This window comes from Felis catus, chromosome E2, assembly GCF_018350175.1.
Source record: "Felis catus isolate Fca126 chromosome E2, F.catus_Fca126_mat1.0, whole genome shotgun sequence".
NCBI classification, from domain to species: Eukaryota; Metazoa; Chordata; class Mammalia; order Carnivora; family Felidae; genus Felis; species Felis catus.
The window spans coordinates 48,601,896-48,615,872 of NC_058382.1; the positions used below are offsets into that span (position 1 = coordinate 48,601,896).

General features: G+C 46.4%; 1 protein-coding gene across 8 annotated transcripts in view; it reads right to left on the reverse strand.

Moving 5' to 3' along the window:
• The window catches only part of SF3B3 (splicing factor 3b subunit 3), a 69,507-nt gene continuing 55,530 nt past the window's right edge, over positions 1-13,977 (reverse strand). For 3 of the 8 annotated variants that reach the window (XM_045047240.1, XM_045047238.1, XM_045047236.1), the window contains 3 exons: positions 11,977-12,048; positions 11,178-11,284; positions 1-248 (listed from right to left, as the gene is read on the reverse strand). The gene's annotated coding sequence lies outside the window, so the exon portion shown is untranslated. Of the gene's footprint in view, positions 249-7,145; positions 7,214-11,177; positions 11,285-11,976; positions 12,049-13,977 lie in introns of all 8 variants that reach the window. The other 5 variants (XM_006941723.3, XM_045047235.1, XM_003998231.5 and 2 more) reach the window with 2 other exon arrangements.

Consider the following 13,977-nt stretch of genomic DNA (forward strand, 5'->3'; position numbering starts at 1 on the left):
CTCCAACCTGACAGGGAGACCCAAGTGGGGAAGCCAACTTGGCCAAGAGCTGCCACTCAGATACTCAGTCCTCAGCCGCCCACTGCCTCTCTTTGGCTCTTCATCACAGGCCTGTCTGACCTTCTGTGCCTCTGGAGACACCCTGGCCACTCCCCTGGCAGTGTTGGTCTCTATATGGATAAAAATCCTTTTTCTTCATGTCAGCCAAACAAAGTTAGGCTGGTCCCCAGAAGAATGTGTCTAAGAAGCTAGAGAGGAAAGAAAATTAAGGAATTAAAATGCAGCCACCGAGGGCGCCTGGGTGGCTGTTGGTTAAGTGGCTGACTTAGGCTCAGGTCAATGATCTCAAGGTCCATGAGTCTGAGATCCACATTGGGCTCTGTGCTGACAGCTTGGAGCCTAGAGCCTGCTTCAGATTCTATGTCTCCCCCCCTTCTCTCTCAGTCCTTCACCCACTCACACTATGTCTCTCTCTCAAAAATAAATATTTTTTTAAAAAAAATTTTAATGCAGCCACCTGGAAACAGGATTTCCAAGTTCTTGGAACTTGGACTCTGGCCAGACTGGTCTAGCAGCTTCCTTAAGCTTCCTCCTCACCCCCTCCTCATCTGTACCTATCTGCCTTGGCAAGAAGCCCTCCCTTCCAGAATTTGCTTCCTCTGGCCTTGAGCAGCCCTGCCCCTAGCTCTTGGCAGGACCCAGCTTCTCTCCTTAGGCTCTTGGAGAATTTAGTTGGCCCAGAGAGTCCTCCTTTGGCCCTCAGCCCTCCCACAGAGATAATAATACCTGCCACGAAGAGTTCTTATAGTTGGTGGTACCAACTATAACGAATATAAGCTCCATGAAAGCAGGGCTTCCTTTTGTTCTTGGCCCCAGCTCCTGTGCTTGCCCCACAGCAAATGCTCATGAATGTTTGTTGAATTAGTAATAAATATTCATATGAGCTTGAGTATGTGCATACAATTTCTAGAAAGACCCACAAGAACCTAGCATCAGGGGCACCTGGGTGGCTCAGTCAGTTAAGCGTCCGACTTCGGCTCAGGTCATGATCTAACCATCCATGAGTTCAAGCCCCGCATCAGGCTCTGTGCTGACAACCCAGAGCCTGAAGCCTGCCTTGGATTCTGTGTCTCCCTCTCTCTCTGACCCTCCCCTGTTCATGCTCCGTCTCTGTCTCAAAAATAAACAAACATTAAAAAAAAAAATTAAGGGGCGCCTGGGTGGCGCAGTCGGTTAAGCATCCGACTTCAGCCAGGTCACGATCTCGCGGTCCGTGAGTTCAAGCCCCGCGTCAGGCTCTGGGCTGATGGCTCAGAGCCTGGAGCCTGTTTCCGATTCTGTGTCTCCCTCTCTCTCTGCCCCTCCCCCATTCATGCTCTGTCTCTCTCTGTCCCAAAAATAAATAAACGTTGAAAAAAAAAATTAAAAAATAAAAATAAAAATAAAAATAAAAAAAGAACCTAGCATCAGTGAATGTCTTTGGATAGTTGAAAATAGAGGCCTAAAGAATAGGATACAGAGAGGAAGCTGTAAACCAGTCTGTACCTCTTGAATTTTTTTTTCCTGTGCATATATATCACCTATTTGAAATTAAAAACACAATACCACTTATGTTAGGACCAAAACAATGAAATAGTTTGGTATAAACAAAATATGTAGAAGATCTATATAATGAAAACTATAAAGCTATGATGAAAGAAACCAAGGAACACCTAAATAAATGAAGAGCTATTCCATGTCAGGGGCAGAAAGTCACGAGATATAGATATATAGATATTTATATAGTTTATTTATCTATTTTGAGAGAGAGCAGGGGAGAGAGAGAGGAAGAGAGAAAGAATCCCAAGCAGGGCCCACACTGTCAGCACTGAGATGGACACGGGCCTCAAACCCATGAACTGCCAGATCATGACCTGAGCCAAAATCAAGAGTCAGATGCTCAACCGAATGAGCCACGTGGGTGCCCCAGCGAGAACATCTGAAAAATATTGTGGGGGCATGTTTTTTCATAACATTTTTTTTTTAATGTAACCTATGTCCAACATGAGGCTTGAACTCACAAACCTGACATCGAGAGTCACATATTCCACAGACTGAGCCAGCCAGGTGACCCCCTGTAAGTGTGTGTGTTTAAGTGAAAGAAACCAATCTAAAAAGGCTATATACTGTATGATTCTAACTACATGACATTTTGGAAAAGGCAAAACTACAGACATGGTAAAATGATCAGTGGTTGTCAGGGGTTGTGGGGAGGGAGGGAAGAATAAGTGGAGCACAGAAGATTTGTAAGGCGTGAAACTATCCTGTATGATACTGTAATTGTGGATATCACAATTGTCAGAGTGCCATTATACATTTGTCAAAACCCAGAGAATGTACAACACCAAGAGGGAACCCTCATGTAACTATGAACTTTAGTTAATAATCATGTTATCAATATCAATTATAACAAATGTACCACACTAGTAATACATGCTAATAACAAGAGATACTATGTATCTGGGGTAGGATGGCTTTATCCAACTCTCTGTACTTTATTTTTTTTAAAAATAAAAGTGGGGGGGCGCCTGGGTGGCGCAGTCGGTTAAGCGTCCAACTTCAGCCAGGTCACGATCTCGCGGTCCGTGAGTTCGAGCCCCGCGTCAGGCTCTGGGCTGATGGCTCAGAGCCTGGAGCCTGTTTCCGATTCTGTGTCTCCCTCTCTCTCTGCCCCTCCCCCGTTCATGCTCTGTCTCTCTCTGTCCCAAAAATAAATAAACGTTGAAAAAATAAATAAAAAAAATAAATAAAAGTGGGGAAGGAGCAAAGAGGGAGGAAGGAGCAAAGAGGGAGGAAGAGAGAATCCAAAGAAGGCTCCACCTTGTCAGCATAGAGGCTCCACCCTGTCAGCACAGAGCCCAACACAGAGCTCAAATTCATTAACTGTGAGATCATGACCTGAGCCACAATCAAGAGGAGGAGGCTTAACCAACTGAGCCACCCAGGTGCCCCAACTTAGCCAATGTTAAGGGCTTTGCAGGCCCAGGGTTTAAGTCCCAGATCCCGAACCAGCCCCAGCTTCCTCCTGTGGGGTTAAGAGTCATGCCTTATAGGGTTAGGTTAAGAGTTCCAGAACTCTTGTCACTGCAATATGAGAGTCAAAAATTTCATTGCCAGGGCACCCAGGTGGCTCAGTTGGTTAAGTGTCCGACTTGGGCTCAGGTCATGATCTCATGGTTCATGAGTTGGAGTCCTGTATCGGGCTCTCTGCTGTCAGCATGGAGCCTGCTTCAGATCCTCTGTCCCCACCTCCCTCTGCCCCTCCCCTGCTCACTCTCTCAAAAATAAATAAACATTTAAAAAATTACATTGCCAAATGGATAAAAAAGATATGGTTTATATATACAATGGAATACTACTTGGCAATGAGAAAAAATGAAATCTGGCCATTTGGAGAAACATGGATGGAACTGGAGGGTATTATGCTAAGTGAAATAAATCAGGCAGAGAAGGACCAATACTGTATGTTTTCACTCCTATGTGGATCTGGAGAAACTTAACAGCAGACCATGGTGGGGGGCGGGGAGGTTACAGAGAGGGAGGGAGGCAAACCATAAAGAGATTCTTAAATACTGAGAACAAACTGAGGGTTGATGGGGGGTGGGGGAGAGGGGAAAGTGGGTGATGGGCATTGAGGAGGGCACCTGTTGGGATGAGCACTGGATTGTATGGAAACCAATTTGACAAATTATATTTAATTAAAAAAAAATTACATTGCCTATGTGATTTCCAGGGAAAAGGGGAGGAGTGGCCTTTCTTGGCCAGGAGGGAAACCAAGGCAGGGAGGACCAGGAGGCACCCTCTGCAGAAGTGTCATTCAAGAAAGGTTTCCCAACTGTGGAAAGACACTGGAAAGTACCTGGCCCCATCCCAGTCTCCACCGGGCCAGCTGGTCTGCTGGCCTCTGTGAATCACAGTTTCACTGGGGCCTGGGACAGCTCCTCCAAGGAGGCAAGCAGAAGGGCCACACTGACTGCAATCCAGTGTGGTGGAGTTGACAAGGTACCTGTAGAGCAAGGGGGGGAGGGGGTCAAAAGGACCACCACCCATCCCTGGTGTGCCCCTTCCCCTATGGTTCCCTGGGAAGTCCCTAATCACCCTCTTCATCTATAAAATAGCACTACCAACGCTCACTCCCCAGGCAGCTGTGGGAGAGAAAGCTTAAATGTAGTTATTCTACCCAGCAGTGAGTGGAACTCATACTGCTGTCAGATCAACAACTGACACAGAGCCTCAAGGGCAGTAGCATAGATAGGCAAAAATCTTGGCTTCTCAACACATGCTTTAACCTCTCTGATCCTCAGTCTCCTCATCTCTAACATGGGAATGACACAGCCCTTTATCTCCCAGGTACTGTATGAATTCGGGGAGAGCTTAGCAACCTGCCTGGCACAGAGACGTCCTTAGTATCTCCCTGTGCCTTCATAAGGTATGAATGCCACCCCAGCCAAATGGGTCAATTCTAGATAAATCACCATCCCTGCTAAGGCTTCCTCTGTAATCTTACTTAGCTGTGAGGACAGAGGAAGGCACCACATTGCCACCATTAGGGACAGAATTTATTGCCTTGTGGGTACTAGACTGGGAACTTGAACAAACTGAATCATGTGGACAAGGTCTTGGCACCAAGAGAGCTAGGTTGGAAAAAACACTGCTGCAAAAAAGCAAAATGTACGCAACAGCCATGAGAAAGACTTTAAGCTCTGGAAGAGAGTTTTTAAGGAGGGTCTCATTTAATGGAAGAAGGGGGGCATTGAGCAACAGAGAGCCTGGCTCCCAATCAAGGCGAATGTTGTCTGCATGGTATTATCCTTGGACCCTGGGGACCCAGGCAAGCTGGGCCTGGCTCCACAAAGAAGCCAGCCAGAGGGAGGGTAAAGTGCTGATTCACCCGGCAAGAAGAGGTGGTGGCTGCTGAATCCGTACCTGTGAGACTGTCAGGGCCCAGGAACTGTCAGCCAGGTGCAGCAGGGTAGGTAGAGGCCAACTTGTGGCAGGTAGGTTTTGTAGATTTCCACCCAGCATAGAGGGCTGAAGCCAGATTGTCTAGGTTTAAATCCCAGCTCCAGCATCTACTGGCAACCTTGAACAGGTGACTTAAACCCTGGGCCTCAGTTCCCAAGTATAAAATGGGGATATTGGAGCACCCACTGCACAGGGTTGTGGTGAGAATTTGAGATCAAGCCCGGTTCAGCATTTAACACAGGGCTTGCCCACAGTAAACGGCAGCAGCTATTATTACTGTCATTTAGGGGAGGGCTGGAAGCAAGTCTTCCCACCTGCCTGCTCCCTCACTCCCTCTGACTTGGGTCCCACCTTCACATAGACCTGTTATATGTAACTAGACTGGACTGGGTCACATCAGAGAGGCACAAAGCCTAGGAGAGACTCTGCCTCTGCCACTGCCTCATGTAGGAGTCTCCTCTCCAGCTTGCAAAGTCTCTCCTTACATGCCTCCACTAATGGGGAGTGCTCCACATTTGGATAGCTCTGATCACAAGTCCTCTAGGTGGGGCTGAAATTGCCTCCCTGCAAACTGCCCTTTAGTGGAAGTGATTTTTCTGCCAGGGACTTTCCAATGTCTGGAATCCACCCATCCCACAAACGCTAGGATCACCCTGAGCATAGAAAGTCCTCCAGGAAGTCTCCCCGGAACTGAGCACACTAAGCATCTCGTGCAGAATTGCACTCCCCACAAGAACACACATACATATCTCCAACAACTGGGTCCATAAGGCAGAAAGTCTTGGATGTCCCCAGACCGCACACTAATAGTAGTTCTCATAAATTGCCTCACAAAACCCCTGTGAGGCATGTACTAGCTTTTTCCCAATCTTAAAAATTGTCGGGGCACCTGGGTGGCTCAGTCAGTTAAGCGTCCAACTTTGGCTCCAAGTCATGATCTCGCAGTTTGTGAGTTCAAGCCCCACGTCAGGCTCTGTACTCAAGAGCCGGGAGCCTGCTTTGGATTCTGTGTCCCCATCTCTCTCTGCCCCTCCCCTGCTCACACCCTGTCTCTTCCTGTAAAAATTAACATTAATTTTTTTTAATTGTGGTAAAACACACATAAAATAGAAAATCGTAACCATTTCTAAGTGTACAGTGCCCTGATATTAAGTACATTCACATGGTTACGCATCCATCCCTACCTCCTTCTGCAGAACTCTTTTCATCTTGCAAAAGTGAAACTCTATACCCATGAAATAATAACTCCCCATTCCTCCCTCTAGTTCCTGGCAACCAGCACTCTACTTTCTGTTTCCATAATTTTGACAACAGTAAGTGCCTCATATAAGTGGAATCGTACAGTATTTGTCTTTGTCTGGCTCATTTCACTTAGCATAACATCCTCAAGGTTCATCCATGTTGAAGCATGTGTCAGCATTTCCCTCCACTTAAGGCTGAGAAATATTCTATTGCATGTATACATACACTTAGTTTATCCATTCTTCTGCCGATGGACACCTGAGTTGCTTCTACCTTTTGGCTACTGCAAACAATACTGCTATAAACATGGGTGTACTATCTCTTCAAGACCCAGCTTTCAATTCTTTTGGGTATATACTAGGACTGAGATTGCTGGATCATAGGACAGTTCTTTTTTTAGTTTTTCGAGAAACTCCCAAACTGTTTTCCATAGCATCTGTACCATTTTACAATCCCACTAACAGAGCACAAGCGTTCCAATTTTTCTGCATCCCTGCCCTCACTTGTTATTTTTTGTTTTTGTTTTTTAATGGTAGCCATCCTAAAGCTTATGAGACCTATAAGGAGAGCCTATTTTTATCCTACTTTACAGTTGAGGAATGTGGGATTGGAGAGGTACTGTGACTTGACCACAGTCCCACAGAGAGCACGTGGCAGAGCTGGGATTCAAGTTCAGGGCCATCTGCAACTGTCTGATACTCTCAACAGGCCCCATCCCAGTAAATCCTTACTGTACAACTGGTCAGTGATCACCCTGGGGCCTCCAGTCCTCAGAGCTCTGTTCAGAGCCTGGCTAGGGAGGAGGCAGTGATCTGGAAGACACCCCAGGCCCACACCCCGGCCCCCTGGATCTCCCAGGCCCAGGAGACTCTAAAATTAGCGTCTAACAAAGGCCTTACCCTGCACGGCCCATGGAGCTTTTGGCAGGGAGGTCTCTTCAGGGGGGTTCCCTCTCATGCTGGTCTGGCTGCAGGAGAGAGTGAGGTTCAGGGCCTGCTCGACAGGACCCAGATGGGAGGGCAGGGGGTGGGGGCCAGGAGAGGCACCCAGGCAGCGCTCTTGAGAGTCTCCGGTGCAGTGGGACCAGGACCACAGTGGCTAGAGGGCAGGGTAGAGCCTCCAGGAAGGGCCAGGCAACTAACATTCAGACACAGAGCCTGGTACATCCCTGGCAGTGGTGCCACATTGCACCTATGTGACCATGGACAAGCTACTATTCTCCTACACCTGTTTCTTCCTCTGTAAAATCAGGAAGACTAAGTCAAAGCTGGCAGGGAGCTATGGGTACTAAACGATCACTAGATCCATAATTCCAGGCTGATGACTGGGTGCAACTGTGCTAGCACCACTGCCTCCTTCCACACCCTTGCCTGTCCCACCCCCATGCTACACCTATCCCGCCTCTCTCCTACACTGGTCTACCCTCCACCAATGGGGGACTGGCAGAGCCTTGAGATTAAGGATCCAGGTGACTCCTTTGAGGAGTAACACATTTGAATGCATTAGTTCCGGTCTTCTTCTTAGAAAAACAAATAAATAAGGGGTGCCTGGCTGGCTCAGTAGGAAGAGTATGCAACTCTTGATCTTAGGGCTGTGAGTTTCAGCCCAACTTGGGTGTAGAAATTACTTAAATAAAACTTAAAAAAAAACACCACAAAGTAATAATAATTCCTTCAGGTAAACAAAGACATGGTCACACAGATGTTTGCTACTACATTATTTATAACAATGATAATTTCATAGCACCCTGAAGGGGACTAGTTGAGTTAGCATCCTACCACAAAATGGAAGATCATATGGCCACTATAAATTATAATGGAGCTCTGTATTTATCAGCATTTCCATGGCAATAAATGTTGAGTGGTGGGAAAACACAGGTTATGAGAAAATCATGTATAGATGATCCCATAGGACACAGAGCTGTGTGTGTATATATAGCTAGGTATGGTTTCCTGATCAGTAGCAATAGCATCACCTAAGAGCTTGTTAGAAATATAGACTGGGGCCCACCTTGGGCTTTGAGGAATCAGAATTTAACAAAATCCCCAGGTGGTTCATGTGCAGGTTACAGCTGGAAAGCAATAAAGGCATTGTCTGGAGAGTTTCCCAGTAAAATATTAGGGAATGGTTACGTCTGGGGGGGGGTGGGATTGGGATTTTCTTTCCTTCCTGTGCTTTTCTGAACGTTAGCATTTTCCCCAGTAAACATGTGATAAAAACAATAAAGCTATTAAAATGCTTGTAAAGATACAAGATCCAAAACTATAAAACTCATAGAAAAAAATACAGGTAAAAAGCTTTGTGACACTGGACTTAGCAATTATTTCTTTGATATGGCAACAAAAGCAAAAATAGGATAAATGGGACTATATCAAAATTGAAAACTTTTGTGCATCAAAGGATACAGTCAAGAGAGTGAAAAGGCAACCTATGGAATGAAAAAATATATACAAACGTGATAAGGAGTTAATATCCAGAATATATAAAAACTCCTACAACTCAACAAAAAATCAAATAACCTGACTAAAAAAAAATGGACAAAGAATATAAACAAATATTTCTCCGAAGAAGATATACAAATGGAGAACAGGTATGTGAAAAGATACTCAGCATCACTAATCACTAGGGAAATGCACATCAAAACCATGATGAAATACCACCCCATACCCATTAAGATCATTACTATCAAAATGCAGAAAATAACATGTTGGTGAGGATGTGGAAAAATTGAAAGTTCTCCAGGTGCGGCCATTCGCCCTTCCTGGCTGGGATACACAGAAAGGAGTCTCCTAACAGCCTCCTGGGAAGCTCCGGACATAGGTTCCCAGGACATAGGTTCACGCAGCTCAGTTCCCAGGGGACACCACCCCCTAATCATGGGACAGAGCCCTCATGCATAAGTGTGTAAGACAGCCAGAGACCAGAACTCCCCTGGGCTTGTTGCAGGGCTGGAGGCCACAGTTCCCAGACCTCAGTGGAGTCTCCTGGGTTAAAGGGCCATATTGCCCATTTCTTTCTTTTTTTTTTTTAACATTTATTTATTTTTGAGAGACAGAGCATGAGTAGGGGGATGCAGAGAGAGGGAGACACAGAATCTGAAGCAGGCTCCAAGTTCAGCGCTGTCAGCACAGACGCGGGGGTCGAACCCACAAACTGTCAGATCATGACCTAAGCCAAAGTCAGACACTCAACCAACTGAGCCATGCAGGTGCCCCCCATATTGCCCATTTCAAAAAAAATGCCTCTTCCAAGGTTGGGACAGGGACAGCCACCAGACAGTACTGCCTGGGAGGTGGGGTGGGGTGGAGTGGGTAACTTCAGCTTCCAAAGACATTTTGCAGACCTCCAGAAGGAAAGAGCTATAGGAAGCGTAACTGCCCTGAACCCTCAACTGAGGCAGAAGAGGAGACCACCCACTCTGGGATGAGAACCCCAGAACCCAGCACCCCAACTTTCAGGCCAGGCTCCCCCACACTGAGCCTATCCTAAGAATTCCACTGTGTGCATTTATTTACTTGGGGTACCATTAAAGCCTTTGAGATGGGGTGGAATGCTGGGTCCATATCAGGCCTCTAATACCATCCCCTAAAGCTGCCAGAAAGGCATCCCCAACCCTGCTTAAAACCCCACATCATTGAGATAAAGTCCAAATTCCCACTTGACCTTCAAAATTTGGTCCCCGCTGACTCCTCTCACCTCCTATCCCACTCTCCCAGTCCTGCAGCCTCCTGAACTGCCCCCTACCCCACCTCCTGCCCCAAATTCAGCTTTCTCCCATTTCTGCCTAATAGACTTTTCTTCCTTCTTAAGCAGGGAGCTGTCCCAGTCCCAGTCTCCTCTGCTCCTGTGAGACGAGTTGTGTGCCTGTTTCACATGCATGGAACTTGTCTTATGCATCTCACCCCAGTTTCCAGCACCATGGCCACCTAGCCCAATAAACGACTGCTGACCAAGAAAATTAGCACGAGTCTTCTGCCTGTCTTTTATGGCTAATTCTGGTATCTTCCCAAAAGCTCTGGAGCATGGGTTTGACCTTCCACATTAACGGACCCCTATGTGCCAAACACCTTACCTATGTTTTCTCGTGTAATTCTATGGCAAAGGCATTAACATTTTGATTTTATAGATGAAGACACTGATGCTCAGAAATCCAATGACTGTCCACAGCCAGGATTGGAACCCAGCCTGACCAGCCTGTGCTTATTCCACTGAGCCTCATAGGTGGCCTCCCAATAACTTACTAGACTAGAGAACAGAAGGTGTGCCCCTAGATTTCTGGGGAATTCTCCGCTCTGTCCAGGGATCCTGTAAACCTGCACTTTGACAAAGGTGGCTGGGAGATGGAAGGGTGACAACTAGATCAGGTGGCAGGAGGAGACCAAGAGTCTGGGGATCCTTCAGAAAGAGGTTCACCTGACCTGCTGTCCTCTGACATACAGCCCTCCAGCCTCAGAAAAGATAGGGGCCTCAGTCAATAAAATTCTGTAGCAGGGGAGAAGACTTTCACTCCAGTTACAGTGGGGCTGGGTAAGAGGGAGTCAAGAAGATGCCCTTGAGAGGACTTTCTCAATTCTGCCCAGCTAGTATAATGACCCAGGGAAAGCCCCAGGCTTGAAGAGTCTTCCAAGGGTGCTTAATAAGTGCCAGACATTGTGCCAAGTGCCTTAAAAATCCTGTATCACCAAGAAGTTTTATAATCTCTATTTTGCATGAGAACTAATTGAGGCACAATTATTAAGTGAGAGTTCAAGGTCAGGCAGCTATGCATACACACCCAGGCTTGCCTGCTTTCAAAGGTCAAGTCTTAACCACTATGCAGACTGCCTTCTTCCTGCAAAATCCTCAGAGAAAACAAGTTCCTCACCCACCCCCTCATACCATCATGGTTCTGGAAATTAGGAATTAGTCACATAATTCTTGAGTGAGCTGACCTGCATATGTAACATGAACTGAGCTACAAAAATGTTCTTGCCATTGCCCCCAGTATTCATTCTTGATGGAGAATAAACTCCAAGAAGGGGGAGGGGGGGGAGGGAATCTAAAAAAAAAAAAAAAACAGAAAAAGTTATTTTCACAGGATTACCCATAAAAGTCAAAATACTAATTGCAAAACACCTGGAAGCAACCCAACTTCACAAATGAGGGGCAAAGGCTGCCTATGCTGGGATGGGTTTGTTAATGTAGCGAATACCACATACCTTTAAAATGACATACCTTTAAAATGACAAGTAGTTGGTTTTTGCAAATTTAAAATAAATGCAAAGAATAAAAGAACTCATTTTCATTTCAGAATACCATCCAAACGAGGAAGGCTCACTCATGCCATTTTTCCCCTTTCTTTTAAATCAATTAATTTTTGATAAGGTAATTCGCACACATAATTCATGCATGGTACATAAAAATCTAAAGACCTAAAGCAATATGCACTGGAGCAGACCCCAGTAACCCACAACCACTTAAAAATGTGGCTCTGTTGATTTACAAAACTCAGAAGCGAACAGAGAGAAGTAACTTGCTTTATGGTTATTTGGATCTTTTTTCCTGCAAGTCTAAAGAAATACAGAGCAGAGAATTCACACCACTTCAGAGAAACAGTTCACAGCTTTTTGGCTGGACTTTTTCAAGTCTTTCTCAAATCCCTCTTGCTGTGATCTGTGAAAGCAGCAGCTAAGTTGAGGTGCAAGTCAGAAAAAGAAAACCACGTGAGAAAAAAAATGAATGCCTTCTTACCTGTTCACCCAGGAGGACGCGGTCTTCTCGGGGTTTGCTGATTTTAAGGGGCTCGAGGGTAGGAGCAAGTGCCTAGGAGCAGGAGGCAGAGGGTGCCAGGTGAGAGGGTGCTGCTTCCCCCAGCCCACAATCCAGCTTCCCGACTGATGGGAAGGGCGGGGAAAGCAGGCCACTGCCGCTCCTCGCTCGCTCCCGATTGAGAAACTGAAGCCAGCAAGGGCGGGGCAGGGCCACGTGTCCCCAGCCTGCCTTGGGAGTGCGGATAGGAGGGGGCCACAAACCCAGAGGAACAGCCAGGAACTGTTTCCTGACTGACGGCGCCTGGCATATTAATGGCAGGAGTCCCCACATCAAATTTTGGCTCCCAGGAGGGTTGGGCCTGCCCCAGCTCCTCTCCAGAACACATTTACTCTGATTTAAAAAAAAAAAAAAAAAAAAAAAAAAAAACCTCTTCTTACAAAACTTAGTAAAACTGGGTGATGTGGTAGTGACTGGAGTGCACGTGTAGGCAGAAGCAACAAACAGAGGGAGAAAAGGCCTTTGATAAATATCACCAGTGTTGAGAACTAATCAATTACCCAGTCTACAGATGGGAGATATGAGCCCAGAGAGATGAAGTATCTAACCTAAGATCACACAGCTAGGGCTTCCCGACACAACTGTTCTGGTGTAACTCATGGTAGTACACACAGCACAGGGAGTTCCTGAGGACACAGAAGTGAAGCCCTTTACTCAGCCCCATCTCCAAGAATAAGGGTACTTTCACTTTGCCTGAGTCAGACCGAAAGCGGAGAATGGCTCTGCCCAGCAGAATTCTGTGGGCACCAGTGGGGCAGCTCCATCTCCACCTAGTTTTCACAGCCAGCTCCCTGATTTAGTAGTTAGGGGTGGGGCAACCCCCCAAGGGATCCTTTAGCTCCTCCACCAGTGGACATTACAAGCAGGAATCAGGGGACAGGGGAAAGGACTGTGTTCAAAGCATCAAACTATCCAAGACAATAATTTGTAGCTTCTCTGAACGTGAGCACAGAATCTTTATTAAGGGGCCCCTTAACATCTAGGATTCCACAGCATCTCATTTGAGAAGTGCTACCCTAAAAGATGTTAGTATGTCTTATTCCGAATGTCAATGCCTGGTATGAGTAGCTGTTCAAATGATTCCTCAATTGGGTTGACAAAACTGGATTCCTGGTTTGGCCCTGAACTTCCAGCAGGACAAGGCCCATACTGGAATGCACTTGGCTAATTACCCACCTTCATCCCTAACGCTATGGCTACTCTGACCATACCCTCTACAAGGCCTTGGCAGAACTATGCCAAGTTGATTCATACCAGTCAGGTGGCCTGCTGGGAGGGCAGGACAGAGTGGAGATGATGGGGTCTAGCCACAGGACCTCACTCAAGCCTCATAGAAGCCTGAATTAACTCCACTGTGCTCTCTCTGGGATTCCTTGGCTTGGAATGATGTCCCTTCCTTTCAAAGCATTGCACATAAGACTATAGTTCAAGATGGAGATGGCTCTAGGCTCCCCAGGCTTCAAGACCCAAGTTCAGTGGCCATGCCTCCTCAGATCCCCTGGAAGCTCAGCAAAAGCACTTTGCTATTACCATAACCCCTGAAGGTTGGTTTTATTATACTTTACAGACAGGAAACTGAGACCATGCTCAGAGACTGGTGAACCCAGGTCACAGGACTCTGTTTAGGCCTCTTTCTCTAGCCTTTACTCCTGACCTCCTGCTCGGATTTGGCAGGCAGGATATCTTGATTCTGCTTTCCATGAAGTGGCCTTTCTCTAGCTGCAGCATCAGCTCCTTAAAGGTTAGAGGTTCCCCAGCCTGCCTTGTGTTTAACAGCACTAGGCCCTGATAACCCACAGTAAATGTTGATGCTTCTCTTGACCATCATGTCTTTTTATGGCCTCAAATTATTAAATGTGTGAAAACTCTTCCCAAATGAGCTAATTCAAAGCAACTCCCATTCACTGAGATTTTGTTTGCTAT